The sequence below is a fragment of the Passer montanus genome, unplaced genomic scaffold (assembly GCF_014805655.1).
Source record: "Passer montanus isolate IOZ18808 unplaced genomic scaffold, ASM1480565v1 scaffold63, whole genome shotgun sequence".
In the NCBI taxonomy this organism is placed as follows: domain Eukaryota; kingdom Metazoa; phylum Chordata; class Aves; order Passeriformes; family Passeridae; genus Passer; species Passer montanus.
Window position 1 is genome coordinate 2,121,002 of NW_024371371.1, and position 15,853 is coordinate 2,136,854.

General features: G+C 47.0%; 2 protein-coding genes across 10 annotated transcripts in view; one reads left to right on the top strand and one right to left on the bottom strand.

The window, feature by feature from the left end:
- KLHL6 (kelch like family member 6) overlaps positions 1-15,580 on the bottom strand; it is a 38,573-nt gene extending 22,993 nt beyond the window's left edge. For 2 of the 3 annotated variants that reach the window (XM_039727908.1, XM_039727910.1), the window contains exons 1-2: positions 14,158-14,294; positions 13,871-14,015 (exon numbers count right to left, since the gene is read on the bottom strand). The gene's annotated coding sequence lies outside the window, so the exon portion shown is untranslated. Of the gene's footprint in view, positions 1-13,870; positions 14,016-14,157; positions 14,295-15,203 lie in introns of those variants that run through there. The other variant, XM_039727909.1, reaches the window with a different exon arrangement.
- KLHL24 (kelch like family member 24) overlaps positions 14,225-15,853 on the top strand; it is a 23,109-nt gene continuing 21,480 nt past the window's right edge. For 3 of the 7 annotated variants that reach the window (XR_005629682.1, XM_039727911.1, XM_039727914.1), the window contains exons 1-2: positions 14,225-14,365; positions 14,465-14,564. The gene's annotated coding sequence lies outside the window, so the exon portion shown is untranslated. Of the gene's footprint in view, positions 14,366-14,461; positions 14,565-14,754; positions 15,002-15,853 lie in introns of those variants that run through there. The other 4 variants (XM_039727918.1, XM_039727912.1, XM_039727917.1 and 1 more) reach the window with 4 other exon arrangements.

Consider the following 15,853-nt stretch of genomic DNA (forward strand, 5'->3'; position numbering starts at 1 on the left):
GAATGTTTCCTTTTCTAAAGCCAGTCCCTTCTTTCCCAAGTACTCCTGTAGGAATACAATGAGAAAATTAAGGAAACCCCTCAAAAGTACTAGGTGTGCTTTAAAAATCACAATACTTTAACCCTATATTGGGCTAGGTTCTCCTTGTTTATCATCATGGCTTCTGACCTTTGGGAATTCATCTTATCAGGTTTTTCTCTGACGGTGAGAAGCTTCACATTGTGCTTATCTGTTTAAGCAAAAGCTGAGATTCCACAGCGATCACTCGATTCCAGTTGCTGTAGCTTTAAGCAAAGCATTAATAATTGTGAAATTGAAGTAAGTCAGTGTTGGCTGTGAATGCTGGGAACGGAAACCCTGCAGTAACTAGGTCGATGGCTGTGGTATTGTCAGTAACTGCACTGCAGGAAGGACCTCGGCAGCTCAAGGAACTGTTGACTATTAGCAGTAATCGTTATCCACAGTCTGTCTCCTTCTGTGCCATTGCTAACCCTCTTGGTGTATTTTTAACCCCTAAATTTTATTTTTTTTCTTGACAAGCCTCTCCCCTCCTTTCTTCTGTTGCCACGGTGTTGTGGTTTAACCTCAGCCAGCAGCCCAGCCCCAGGCAGCTTGCTCACTCCCCCACCAGTGGGGCCAGGGAGAGAACTGGGAGGACAAAAGATGGAAAACTCATGGGTTGAGATAAAGGCAGTTTAATAGACAAAGCAAAAGCCACACATATAACCAAAGCAAAGCAAGGACTCTATTCACTGCTTCCCATGAGCACCTCCAGGAGAGCATGGCCCATCACACATGATGGTTACTTGGGAAGACAAACACCATCACTCCAAACATCCCCCCTTCCTCCTTCTTCCCCGACATTACATACTGAGCATGATGTCACACAGCCTGGAATATCCCTTTGGATATTCCCCACCCAGCTGGGGTCCCCGTCCTGGCTGTGTCTCCTCTCAGCTTCCCGTGCACTCCCAGCCTTCCTACTGGTGGGGTGGGTACAAAAAGCAGAAAAGGCCTTGGCTCTGTGTAAACCCTGCTCAGCAATAACAAAAACACCTCTGTATTATCAACCCTGTGTCCACGACAAATCCAAACCAAAGCCACTGTGAAGAAAATCAAGACAAAACAAACACATTCCACCTGTACTCCTTATCATTCACTTCATGCTCAGGTCCCACACTACTCAGTACAACATCATTAACCCCGCCTCCCACCCTTGGATATAATACACAGATGTCATTCCCTTAGTCTATGGACTTCCCTTGCAAAATGCCCTCAAAATGTCTACAAAATGTCCTTTGAGTTAATTTAGTTCATGACTTTGCTCCATCTGTTCTGGTGGTTACTTGGGACAGGAAGGGTGCTGTGTAAGGTACAGGACACCAAGGCCAGCTTAGGTCAGGCCAGTTCTGCCCTGCAGCTGCTTCTTGGGAGCCTTTTCCTCCATTTATTTGGGTGGTTCCTGTTATACTAATTCCTGTAACATACAGCTCAAATCACGGCTTACAACAAAGGTGTATCCATTACAATCTCCACCCCAGATCCTTTTTGGTCATGGGCTCCTCTGCAGGTCACAGCCCCTTCCACCCAGTTCCCACTGGGGTTCCAGCCTGCCCAGTGCAGCAGCACAGAAACAGCAGCAATGCCCTGGCCACCTGCCAGCCCAGGCCCATCACCATGGCTGTCACCAAAGCACTCCCAGGCACAACACAGTGAGGTGATCAGCAGCACAGCAGCAGCAACCACCAGTGAGCACCAGAATGTAATTTACAGGCAGGCAAGCAAGTCCTGCGGCAGGCACAGCAGCCAGCTCATTACTAGTTGAACTGCAATAACAGCTATAAATTCAGTCTAGTCCATCCCAATGAAAATCTGTGCCCTTTGTGCCCCACATTGGGCTGCCTTGTATTCAGAGAACCCCTTGCTCAGGGATTAATCTGCAAACGTAGTAACGTTTGGGATTAAATTTAGTAATGCTCAGGGATTAATCTGCAGACGTAGTTTCATTCTTTGGGCTAGCATGACAACAAGGCAAATGTTGTGTCTTTGCAGGTATAAGGGAACAACAAACCCAGCAACCAGGCAGCTGCTCTTCGAGGTGCTCTGTGGCCCAAGACTGCAGTAGCAACATGTTATTTAATCCTGGGGCAAATCCAGCTACTTACTTCATGGTAGAAGCTTCCAGATACATTCTTCTATTTGGCCTTTAGAGACTTCCTCTGTCTGCACTCTCATACTGTTTTCAGTAAAGAATTACCTGCTAGCTAAATGAACTGGTAAGAGCTGAAGGCTTGTCTGTTCATGACTTGTTTGTCTATTGTCTTTACCTTAGGAATACTGAACTGACCTGTGTGTACTCTGTATCAGCTTGAGAGAACTGGCTAACTGGCTGGAATTACTGTGTCAATAATGTGTATCTGTCACTTGTGTCATAGCAAGTTTACAGAGCTCTGTAACACCACAGGCTGCCGCTGGTACTAATGAATCTCTGCACAATATATTTGAGTTGAGTTCAGAGGCTGCTTTCCATCCTGCCGTGGCTCCCTCACCTCTGCATCGTCTGTTCCCCCTTGACCATGCTCCGTGTTTAAATGTTGATCTGTAGCCAACACCAGCCCATTTTCAACTGTCTGTCCCTGAGTCCAGGATCTCATCACTGTGGCATTTCAACACTGTAAAGTTTGACCTCGACAGATGAATCTGCCTAGACTAGCCAGGAGTCCTGGTTCCTATCTTGCAAAGTGAAAGATTCAGGCAGTCCCAGGACAGTCATGGACTTGGGGCCATGACTAAGAGGAAGGGCAGAAGAAATCACACCCACCAGCAATGGATCAAGAGCAAGGGGCTGAGGCATTCTTTACAGAAAGGCAGAAACATAGGAACCTATTTCTGACAGTTCTTGTTACTTGTTTTGCCTCCCACATCCTTGTACTTTAGCTAACAGAGCCCTTATGGACCAGATGAGTGAGAGGAACCAGCCATGAAACATGAGAGTATGTGGCTGCCTCAAGGAAGAGGCCAGATAAAGACTGGCAGAAGGTTTTCTGGAGTGAGAAAGAGGATGCTCAGCCATCCTGGTATCACAATGAGATCTGGAAACTTCCTGCTCTAAGTACTGAGCAGGTTGCTGAACTTGCAGACAGCAATGATTGCATATTTCTGACCTGGTGCTCATACAAAGTGGTTCTTGTTGTTTGTCTTCTTCCTCTTATTCCAGACCACGTTTACTGCCACAAGTGATACTCCAAGTCTGTGTGTTCTGTGACCAAGTGGCTTCTGTTCCAGGTTATTCCACTTCTTACACTCCAGACAGCTTCCAAAGCTGAAGCCACCCAACAACACATTGACAGCTGTGTCTCCAGGCCTCACCATGCTTCCTGAGGGCTGTGGAAGGCAGCATTCTTTCAACTGAGGGAGCCTTTTTAAAGGTGCTGGTCTCCAAGAGGGCAAGGACATAACAGCAGAAGAAAGGTCTTGGCAAGGTTTGGACTTTTCAAGAAGAAAAACACTGCAATTGCTTCCACTGTGCATCCCAACGAGCACTGCAGAAAACACTTCAGAGCACAGAGAGCCTGCTGGGTAGCAGAGACAGCTCCTTGGTGTGGGGACTGCAGCTGGACACGTATCAGAGCTCATCTTACCATCAGCTGTTTCCTAGCACAGTGCAAAGCAAGATAGCTGAGGCCTGAGATAATCTTGTCAACCCTGGAAAGTTGCTGGATTTTTGTCTGTGTTTTCAGTACATTGGGATAATGTTCACTAGCTCAAAATAGCACATTCTTAATTTAGCTGTGGGGGAACAAATGGGATTTCAGTTTTTGAAAATACATACAGAACTTTTGGATCAGATTTTCTGTAAACTGCAAACTGGAATCTTTGTTTCATTGCAGTTTACTTCCTCTGCTGAACTAGCACCACCTTCCATTTCAAAAACTACTGCTTGTGACTTCTCATGTCTCTCCCTCTGGGCAGCTGCACTTGTCCAAAGTCAGCAAACTGGTGATTTTGTGAAGCTGGCCGGTCTCATACCCTCACTCTTGAAAATTACCTCTTATTTAGAGAGGATTGCAGTGTCATCCTGCTGTGTTGCATTTATTATCTGTCCATGTTTTGCTCTCAGAGTGTATTTGCATGTATTTTAAGTCACTGGGATGTTTCTAGAAAAACTGCTGCTTCCATGTATTGTTTTCTTTGGGACAGTCAGGCACTGTGCTGACAATCCAGATGAGTGACTCCACACCATGCTTTCACCTTGTATAACAGAGAGGTCCCAGCTGACCAAGCTGTAAATGCCAAACTATTTGGGTTCAGTATTTGAAGTCTGGTTGTTACATTGCTCCCAGGTGTGCTACAGGCTATGGAGGTCACCCTGATGTGTGGATGGGCCAGCTGAGCTCGAGAATCTTTGATCCCCTGCTCATTAGCTTTTGAGGGAGTGGTGGAGGAAAGCTGCTATTTAAATAAGTGTTTGCTCTATTTGAAGCAGCTGAATTGCAGTCTGGGGGTGCAGTATGGTCACTCCCAAAGCGGCAGGCAGAGCAAGCTGAGACGTCACTCAGCGCTGCATTTTAAGATTTTATAGCCCAAGATGAGATGCATCCAAATGAAACTGGAAGGGCTGAGGCCAGGAATGCAGCTGTGGATAAGAACCAAAAGAAATGCAGTAGGTGCCAGGCATGGCAGTTGAGGAGAGCTGTAACAAGCCTTCCCCACTCAGAACAGTCCTTTCCTTCTCCCTGGAAGAAGGATATCCTGTCATCAACACCTTACACTACTGCGGGTTTTTCAAGACAACAGACAAGTGTTCCTCCTTTTCTGTCCTCAAGATAATCAGTGTTTGAAACAAAATAGCAGCAGTTACTTTCATTTTCTTGTTGTTTGTGAAGATGGAAAGAAGGTCCTAATGTTAGTTTCTCGATGGAAAGAAAAGCCCCACTTTCTTTTAACCTAGAGCTGAATTATTCTCTAAAAGATTTTGTCAGCATTACTCACAAAAAGGTTTTGTCATCGGCATCAGACTCCCTCTTGTTACAGTTTATGTACAAAGATGCTCAGGTCACTTGTGTACTGCTGCCTGCTCTGCCACCCATTAGAATTTATTAGCATCTTTGCTGTATTATTAGCTAGTGGCTGTTTATGCACAAATAATTCCTCCTCTAAGTAAATTATACCTTTGATCTCCATAATGGGACAGCAGGAACCAGGCCCATGCTAGAAAAAATAGAGGCCTGTTGTCCTCAGTGATATTTTGATGATGTATTCTTTGTGCACGTCGATGTGCTGATGTTGCCAGGTTCTGGCATCCTGCACACAAGGTAAGAAACAGAGCCTTGGAGCTCAGCTATAGCTCAGACACTTGTGCCACAGCTCAACAAAACCTGACCAACAAAGCAGCTCTTGAAATGCAGGAGAGCTGTGAACAGAGCCTTGGCAAGAGTGACAGCACTATAGCTCAGACACTTGTGCCACAGCTCAACAAAACCTGACCAACAAAGCAGCTCTTGAAATGCAGGAGAGCTGTTCTGCTTGGCAGGAGCTGGGAAATGGAGGAAGCTGCCAGTGCAGTGAATTATGTGGAGGTCCAGGTTTTAGTGCCTGTTTGGTGTTAATGAGACACTGGTTGGACCAAAGTTTGAGTTCTTGAGTCTATTCATAGCACTTGCTGAGTGGCCCTGTGAAAAGCTCACAGTGTGACCCCAAACCATGGGAAATGAACCTCCTCTCTGACTGATGTCTAAGGCAACTCTGACTTCTATTTCTCGTGAGGCCTGTTGATCTCAGCCAGTTCTGTGCATACCTAACTGATGTGTTCACACTCCGAGTAATGCTCCAGAGCTGTGACCAAATTCTGCTTCGGTTTTTTGACTGTGTGAAGTTTAGAAATGCTGGCCCCAAAATCAGTGAGGTCCTTCCTCACCTTCCTTGTGGTGGGATTCTGCTAGTTTGCAACACAGATCTCCTTCTTGGGTTGTAAAGCCTCCCAGCCTCTTACTTGGGCAGACCTCAGGCCAATGCAATGGTCTGTGTGCTCTGTGTCCTCATCACCAGGCTGCTCTGTTTGCTTCCCTGCAGGACTGAGTCTGTCAGACCAGAAACCCACATGGACCCAGAGCAAAAGAACGAAACCCAGTCTAAACTTTCTGAAGCCAAATGATTTTTTTTTTTCTGGAGATGGTAACAGGAGCAGGACTCTTTTCAAGAGGGAGTGACATTCTGTGTGGTGCACTCAGCAGATCACAGTCAGTCATTTATTTTGACCATCATATGGTACAGTTTCCACTGCTGGCTGCCATGGGGTCATTTACTAGCTTGTCTAATTATCAAAAAAATAAGGATGGCATTGGCAAATATTGTTACTCTTGAAACATAAGCTTATCCATGGAAGTTTATCCCTAGGATAAACTTATCCCAAAGTTTCTGGAATTAATTGTTGTGTTTCCTATTCTTACACAATAAAGGGGGAATTGGTTGACTGACAAGTGACTGCTGAAAGCTGAGCCTTGCTTGGTCTGAGGGAAAGAATCAAACTGGAAAGAAGCAGAAATCTACATCTTTACAATAAACAAATACATAACTTTTGGTCAAAGTGCAATTTGATTTAATACATCTACACACAAATCCTCTCCTGTACAAAACCACTACCTACATCCATCTGATTTTCCAGCTGACCCTTTTCATCCATAGCTACTTCTTTTAGCTCAAACCTGACATTTAAACTTGCCATTTAATGGTGGGGAGGATGGTAAATGTCTGGTGAACCTCAATGTTGGTTTAAAAAAATGGACTATAGTTGCCAATTAGTTCCACATCACTACAGCAACCGAAGCTTCATCAAGTTTTAAAATAGTGTTTAAAAACTGAACCTTTGCAATTTTTCAGCAGGATTTCTTAACTGTCTCATTTGCAAGAAATTTAAACTTGTGTGAAACTGATCTTTAGGTAGCATTGTTAGATGAGAGAATTCAACATTACTTATAGAGGAAGGATCTTTAATCTTAAGTCTGTATGAATCATAGAATCACAGAATGGCTTTGGTTGGAAGACCTTAAAGACCATCTCATTCCAACCCCTGCCGTGGATGCACTAGAAGCATATGGTGCGAGCCGGGGAGCCTGGGGATGTGGATAAGCCCTGCTTCCCTGATTCACAGCTTCCAACTACCTGCAGCCTATGGAAGAAATGAGTTGGCAGATTTTTGGCTAAGTAGCTGAGGGGGTAGGAAAATATTTATCTGAGCAGAAATCATGCAGAAATGTACCTTTTGCTAATTATTACCAGTAGCAAAAACCGTTATTGCCTTTTACGTAAATGAATTATGAATGACCTAAAGTTAGAAACAGTGTAGGTGAGTTGTTACGATCTGTATGCAAATAAAGGTACTGCGTGAAGTGCAAAGATTTCAAATATAAAATGAGGAAGTGCTGAAAAAGTTGTAGTATTTCCTCTTGAGGAAGGGAATTATCTGAGTGTGCTTTAACTGCCTGTGTACCAAATTTGAGGGAGTTCCGCTTTTAGAAGCCTGTGCCTCTGGTAGTTTGGTTTTTCAAGCTGATCAGAGTTATTTTAGCCTCATCAGATTCCCGGCAGCAGAGGCCAGAAGAGCCCGGACAGTTTCCAGAGCCAGCCCTCCTGTGCGATGCGGGCCAGCAGGACGTGCCCGGGCTCCGCTCTCCGGCACCGAGGGCAGCGCAGCCCGGTCCCGCTGCACCGCCAGCCCCGTGCGGCTCCCGCCGCGCCCCGGCGGGTGTCTGAGCCCGGCACAGAGCTCCTCGGGGACACAGCAGCGCTGTTTCACCTCAGCACGGAGCCGAGAGCCCCCCTGCTCCTCACGGGAGGGCTCCGGGAGCGGGCGGGCGTCCTTAGCGCTGGCATTGCCCCAGAGCCCGGGGGCAGCGCTGGCACAGCCGCTGGCACAGCCGGGACCCGCGGGAGAGCTCCGCGCTGCCTCTCGGGCTCTGCCATCCGTCAGGGAAGCTGTCGGGAATGTAGGGCATTGGGACAGCCGCAGCGGGCCGGGCAGCTCGGGAACACCTCCGGGGTGGAAAGTGTGACAGATCCTGCCCGGCAGCGCGGGAGGAGGAGCCCGGCTCGGAGCGAGGGAGCCCAGCTGGCCATGTGCGAAATTTTGGCCGTGTGACATTAGAGAAGGAGGAGGCCAAAGCCTTCTTAGACTGGAGAAGGCAGGGAACTTTTAAAAGTTTGCCGCTTCCAATTATAGAGTTGTAACTTTAGAAGCTCTACTGTAACTTTTTCCACGGATCAATATCGATTTAAGAAAAAGTTTTCTCTTAAAAAGAGAATGGAGAATTTCCAAATTCCAGTGTAATTCCATAATATCTGCCCTGCAGAAAGACAGAAGTTCTTCAGAACTTCACAGTCTTATTAGTGTGTTTCTGAGTTAAAGGGCATCATTAGGTTTGTTTAATTTTAGAGGAAAAATATGAATAATATAAATACAGCATACATCTAAAGAAATGAGACATGTATTTGCCTTGTATTGCTTCCTGCTTACAGTAATGATTTATTTCCTCATTTCAGTCTACTCCCCTTTTAAAATTACAAAATATTGTATCCTATACATAAAAATGTTAATTTAAAAGTCCAAGAAAGCTTATCCTACCATATGTACTATTTTACATAATCCATTTTTTCTTCAAGGTTCAATACCATGTTAATGTATGCCAGCATATTCTAGCAGCCACCTGTGACATGACAAGTCAATTCCTTTTTATCAGGAGCTCACTGACAAACCAATCTTAGTTTTACAGTCATTTCTGTCTAATGACACTGCTTATGAAATGTGGGTAGGGAAGGCTTAGGATCAAAGAGTAAACCACAGATTTCACAATGTTTCCTTGGCAAAGCAAGGTGTTGATTTAGCTGCTTCATTGGAATCTTCAAACCTTCATTACGTGCGTTTTTCCTGGGATTACTTTGGCTAACATTTTCTTTCCTGTCGTCGTGTGACAAATCTGTCCAAGACCAGTGATCTGAAGTTGCTTTAGTCTGGCTGAGCATTTTAATAGAGCTGAGAGCTTTGTTTAGAGAAGCACACAACTCTTTTCCATAGGATTATTTCAGGTCCCATTTTAGCTCTCAGAACAGGTGCTCAAAAGCCTGTTTACAAAGGAGGGGGTGACCGGGGAGTTGATCTGAGCTGGGACTTTGGGTGCTGCTCCAAAGCAGATGTAAGGGCACAGCAGCTATTCCACATCCCTCCCCAGCTGTCCCTGCCCAAGGCAGCCACCACTTTTAGACAAGGCAGCAGCTTCCAGGCTGGGAATGCTGGGCTGGTGAGTCCAGCCAGTGATTCCTGGGTATTGGGGGCTTTTTACTGTGCTGCTCTCCCAGGTGCAGGAAGCAGGGAGCATGGGATTTGAGGACAGAATTGTCAGTTATCCTCCTGGCATCCATGATTCCTCCATCCTTGGAGAGACAAGTCAGCCTGGAGAGTAATTACTTTGCACTTCTGTGCCAGTAAAAGAGCAGCTGCCCAGTGTGTCTTAGAATGCATGTGCTGAGCCATTCAGCAGCTCTGGCTGCAAGCAGAGGAGGAAGAAATCACAGAACTCCTGGTGGACTGCCTCTTCTGGATTAACTTTACTGATGAAGCTTTGTTGATGAAAAATGTGAAGGGGTAGACAAAAATATAAGATAGCAAAAGTCATGTAGGAGTTTGCCCAAGCACCACCCCAAAGGCACAGCAGCCCAGACCAGTGTGAGGACCTTGGCACATGGAGTGGCTGCTCCTGCAACTGGAAAGTGTCCCCTGCCACTCTTAGGGGTAGCAAGGGTATTAGCCCAAGCTAACCAATTACTAAACTTTCTGTTCTTCAGCCTATTGCCAGAGGGGCACCAGAAGCAGGTGGTGGCAGGGATCTGCAAGCCTGGAGGTTTCTGATAGCTTTGAAAGTCTGAGATTCTCTACTCGGGGAGACTGTCATGCATATACCCATTCAAAATACTGTTTATTTGAAACCTGTTTTCTTCACTGTCAAAGCTTTTCATGGTTACTTGGGTTGGAGAAAGGATTTATTTAACTTGTGAAATGCCTGAAGGTCTTGGAGATGAAGAGGTGCAGTGCTCCTGCCCATTAATTGGTTCTGGAATTGGCAGATGGTTTGAGGAGAGAGCTATTTAGTGTGGCTGAAGGGCAGAGCTGGAGCTGTGTAGGGTGTTCCGTGGCAGCATGGTGTAAAGGCAAGGCCTGTGGGGTAGGGATGTGTGAGAAAGTGCTGTTGTGAGAGAATACTTAATGCAAACAGTTGTGGGGCTGTGGTTGGTCTTGAGGTTACGGGGCTGAGTGGGAACACAGTGATAACACCACACAAGCTCAGGGAACTGTTTTTGCAGGTACCTACTGCTCTCTTGCTGGGTTAGTGGTTGCATGTGTCTGTCTGCCATTCCACAAGTACAACTCCCCTCAAGTCATCACCCGTGGGACCAACAAGGACTCAAACACCATTCATTTCTTTGTTTTTTCTTCCCAAAGAGAGGAACCAGACAAACACCAGCACAACTGACTCTATCTCCCCAGCTAGGCATTGGTTTCATGGTGTCTCGATACTCTGTGCTGTACAAAAAGAAATAGCTCAGTGTTTATGGCATCAGTGATGCAATGTTCATTCTTCTCAGCTCTGCAATTTACACTCCCATAGTCATCTCCCAGGCTTGGAACCTGGAGATACTGGGTGGAAAAAATTAGATGCATACTTTCTGCACAGGAGGACTGTTGGCATGGGCCTTGTTTTGAGGTGCTTACAGCAGTGAATGAGTGGGAATCATTGGGATGAGTGGGAAGAAAGGGGATTTTCATGGGATAGGAGCATGGCTGGCCTAGGACTAGGGTGGGATAGGCAATCCTGCAGTGCTGAATAGGTAAACATAATGCTGATGTTTTGTGTACTGGAAGTAACCCAGTGAATCCCAGAGCCTCCCTGGCTGAGGAGTGAGCACTGAGCCTGCAGGCAGTGGGACAGCACCCTGCTGGGAAGGGGCATGCAGGACTCTGGAGAATGCCCCATTCCTTCCCATCCTCCTGCCTTGCTGCAGCAGAGACACCCAGGGAAGCACTGCCAGCCTGAGCAAAGGGCTGCCATGTGCAGCGTAATTGTGCAAAGGAAATGGGGATGTACAGAGCCAGCCAGGAGACAGTGAAAATGGCAAAAATAACTGGAGGAGGGGAGTATTTTTTTGCCAGGTCCCTTCCTATGCAGGTGCCAATGCAGCAACTCTTGTTGCAGATGACATTTCCTGGTGCAGGTGCCATTTCAAACAGGTAATGGGAAGAGGAGAGGCTGAAAGGTACTGGTCCTGGAAAAATGCCTTCCAGCCTAAATGGTACCTGCTGATTATCCCAGCAGGCCAGCTCAAGTCAACGTGACCCACAGGACTTTTGGCAGGACAGTGAAAGAGTCCAGAGTCATGGGAAGGATTTTAGAAAATTTTGGTGCGTTCTCTGTATTTCTGTGAGATGTCTTTAATGACAGAATAATAGAACAATGGAATCAGAGAATGGTTTGTATTGGAAGGAACCTTAAAGATCAATTCAATCCAACCCCCCTGCACTGGGCCAGGATACCTTCCACTGACCAGGTTGCTCAGGGCCCCCTGGAGCATTGCCAGGGATGGGGCAGCCACAGCTTCTCTGGGAAATCTGTTCCAGTGCCTCAGCCACCTCACAGGAAAGAATTTCTTCTGTATAGCTAACCTAAATTTCCTCTCTTTCAGTTTGAACCCATTAGTCCTTGTCCTATCACCACAGTTCCTGACCAAGAGTTCCTCTCTGCCTTCCCAGTAGCCCATTCAGGTGCTGGAAGGTTGCCGTGAGTTCTCCACACAACCTTTTCTTCTCTGGGCTGAACAGCCCCAACTTTCTCAGCCTGTCTTCACAGGGAAGGTAGTCCAGTCCTCTTATCAACTTTGTGGCCTCCTCTGGACTTCCTCCAAGAGTTCCATATCCTTCTTATGTTGGGGGCACCATGGCTGTGTTCAATACTCCAGGTGGGATCTCACAAATGCAGAGTAGAGGGGGAGAATTGTCCCCTTATCACATGAAGAGATGTGTACCTTCATTTTAATTTCATCCAGCCTTTTTTTTTTAATGCTATTCCCATACATTTCTTCCCCTTTACTTACTACACCTTAATGCATTTTTTCTGGCATATTGAAAAAGCAGATTCTGCAGTAGTTACTGAACTCACTTGTAGCTCACTCTTCTGCTTTTCCTCATAAATTCCTAGTAATGTCATCTTTCCTTTTGCTCAGCACTATTTGTAATCCTGCTGAATGGTACTGCCATTACATTTTGTGCATACTTGCATCAGGCTCTGCAGTGATGTCACTCAACAACACTTTTTTTTTTCTCCCATACAAATGTCAGATCTGTTCTCCCTCCTTGTACTGATGGATTTGTTTCATCTCTGCTCCATTTGTTGCCAGCTCATAACATTCCTTGTGTTGGTTATTAGTTGTTAGTCTGTACTCAACTTTCTGTTCACTCAAATGTCTAAATCCTCTCTTTTATCCAGTGATACCCTCCCTGTGTTGCATTCAGAGTTTTTAATGCTGTCCAAGTTGCATGCTGCTCTCTTCTCTCTGATCAGTGACCAGAGTGAAGGACGTGGTGAGGACTGTTCTCTCCCTTCCTGCTCTTCCTCAGCCTCCTCCTCCGGCTGCTGTGGCTCACCTTCCCCTCTTCCCTCCTTCACATCTGAGCCCTTCCCCAGACTGTTTTGCATACATGCTCATGAGCAGTAATCATGGACTTTCTTTGGGTTTTTCTCTGCCACCTGAAAACCTGTGGGTTTTCCTCAATTTTAGAAAAATCTGGTGGGATCTACCACGCTCCCCACAGCAGAGGGAAGTTCCCAGGAGCATACAGGCACCAACTGCCCAAAACAGCCAATTCCTTTATCTGGAGGAATGCACAGACCATTTAGGTGGCCCAGTGCATTGATGAAATGTGTCTGAAAAGTGCCCAGCAGTGGCATTCAAATCCAACACCACCAGAAAACACATGAACATTGGTGGATGCATGCCAAAACCTTCACGCAGGCTTCTAATTTTAGGTTTTAACCTTTCCAGTGCCCCGAAGAAGCCTTCAAAATCTGCAAAATCACCGACCTGTTTGGAAAACATTGGCCTAAATGCTTTACAACTACTTTACATTGTTTAAAAAGTATTAACAAAGCTTTATAGAAATGAGTAATCTTTAATAATTGGTTTCAGCTTCTCAGGCAGTGTACAACTGCTTATTTTGAGAGAAATGCTTGGCGCAGCTTGAGAAAGAACAGCCAATGCCCCTGCTAGCAGAGGAATGAGGAGCAATAGGATGTAGTGGCAACTCAAGTATCCTTAATTTCAGACATCCTCAGTGACGTTGGCTTTCAGAACTGGAAGTGCCTGGATGTGACCACATGCATACATGAGCACATTATGAAATGATTGATTGCTCAATGAATATTTTTAATTAGTATTTTCTTTTTAAATGCTCCATTTACCCTCTTCACTCAAAAGATATTTTTGCCACGTGCAGTTTTTATTGGAGTAAACATAGTCACTTCAGAATAGCTGCTTCCAGCCAGTGCAGAGGTATCTTGATCCTGTTTTGATTTTTCCTTCCTCTGACTCATTCCTTTAATCCTGGTTATGTTTTCTCAAGTGAACTCTACATACTCATATTGACCCCAAGAGTTACAGACTCAAAGAACTGGGGCAGACAAGAGGATATAAAGGATAAGAAATCTATTTTAAGCAAAACATTTTTCTAAGGTCATATACTTTTAGATTTAAGGTCTTTGTAACAAGTAGACTTCAGGTTATTAATATTTCCTATATTCAGTGGATGAAACACATTATTGCAACAGACCTGTATTCTGTGAGGTGAACTTGCTGCTGATTTTCTCTTTGCTGTTTATGTTGTTTGGGGTCCTTCTTGCTTTTCCAGGCAGAGGATGAGAAATGGACTGAACGCTCTCACTTCTAATGAAGTCAAACAGTTCTGAGTTTTAGCTCTGCAGGAAAATAGTTGAAGGTTTCAATTGTTTAAGATCTATGTGAAAACAATTTACATATCAACATCAATTGACATTTTCAGTACTCAGCCTTTTAAATTTTAATTAATAATTCTAACTGTTCTGCAAAGCTGCAATTTACCTGACCCCAGGAGAAATCAGAGCTTGTTTAGCCTATGAAAATCTGAGCCTGGTTTGCTCCGGAGGGGGTCGGCCCTGGAGTCCTGAGCACACTCTGCTCCTCTTCAAGTTTCAGTGCAGAGCACACTCAGCTACTGCCAGGAGCACACGTCTGGGAGCTCTTCCTGGGAACATCCTGGGGTCAGAACACTGGGGACATTCACCAAAAGGTAAAGATATATTATGCCTGGGATTGATATCCAACATTTAGGAGAGCAAAGTAGTGGGGGGCTAATAGAAGAATTGTATTTTTTCCTTTCCATCAGCAGTAAGGGGCCAGAGGGGGAGGTCATCCTTCTAGGAAGAACACAGCCAGTTACCTGCCCACATCAGCTCCACTGCGTTGCATAAAGCCTCATTTAGTACCAGGTAATGATATTAATTTAAGCATGCATGTCCCTGCCCTCGCCTCGCTGCTCTGCATTATGGGCTTGCAAGTTTGCTTATGCTAAAGGGCAGAACAAAAATAAATTTCCATACTCCCAGGCATGTTCCATCAGCCTGTGTTGGAGCATGGGCCGGTGTCCAAATACTTCGGATATGAAGTGAATTTGGGCTCCAGGACAGGTTCAGACCTGCTCATGAAATTGCAGGGCGATGACACCAGGGTCCTGCTTTTATATTTGCAGTTGACTGGCTGCCACCACTGGGACCCCCAGCTGTGACAGCAGAGCTCTCTTTTAAGTGTCCCGGCTTAAAGATGACCTTGGCTTTCCGTGGTCAGCAGGGACAGGGACACTCTGTTTTGCGTTACTGTTGAAGAGGAACTGGAAATTCTGAATTAATTGGGTGGAGCTGTAGCTCAGGTAGACAAAGATTCTATCTTGGTTAATTTTTTTCATGTAATGATTTTTGTTTTGGTCATGTAGGCTGAACACCCACCCCAAGACAGGGTGTTATTTTCAGTCTGGGAGCCGGTTCTTGCTGGACAGCTTCGGTAGGGCTCCCCAGAGCCGGCACAAGGGACTGGAAGGTGCCCTCCCGATGCAACCGCTTGCTTCGACGCACCTGAAGCTGTTGCCTGCTCACGGGGCGGGGAGGGTCGGGTGCACTTGTGGGGTACGCGGGGTGTGCTCCCCCTGCCCCGCAAAGGGACGGCGATGCAAGAGCTCGCAGCTGCCACCCACCGCTGCCGCCGCGGCTCTCCCGTCCCTGCCGCTGGTCCCGGCTCCTCGCGGGGGGCCGGCGGCGGGGCCGTCTGCGGGTGGGGCGGCGGAACTACAGCTCCCAGGGCCGCTGGAGCGGAGCCGGTGACATCATGTGCGGCGGCTCGGCGGTCACATGCCCCGCCAGCCCCTTTGTTTTGAGCGGCGCTGGCAGCGCGACCGGCGGCGGAGAGGCCCGAGCGCGCTGCACCGCACCGCACCGCTCCGCTCCGCGCCCACCCACCTTCGCCGCGGAGGGGACAGCGCGTCCGGGCTCTGGTGGCAGCGCGGTGCCAGCAGAGGTGCCACGCTGGGGAAGGGCTGTGGGCAGCGGCGGAGCCCCGGGGCCCGCGCCGGTGCGTGTGTGCGGTGCTGCTGCTGTTGTTGTTGTTGTTGTTATGGTTGTTGTTCCCCGCCCCCAGCTGGCGGGCGCTGCGCTCCCGGCCCCGCGGGCAGAGCGGGCGGGGGGCGCGAGGAGCCCCCACAGCCGCTCCGCGCCGCGGGTCCGCGCGA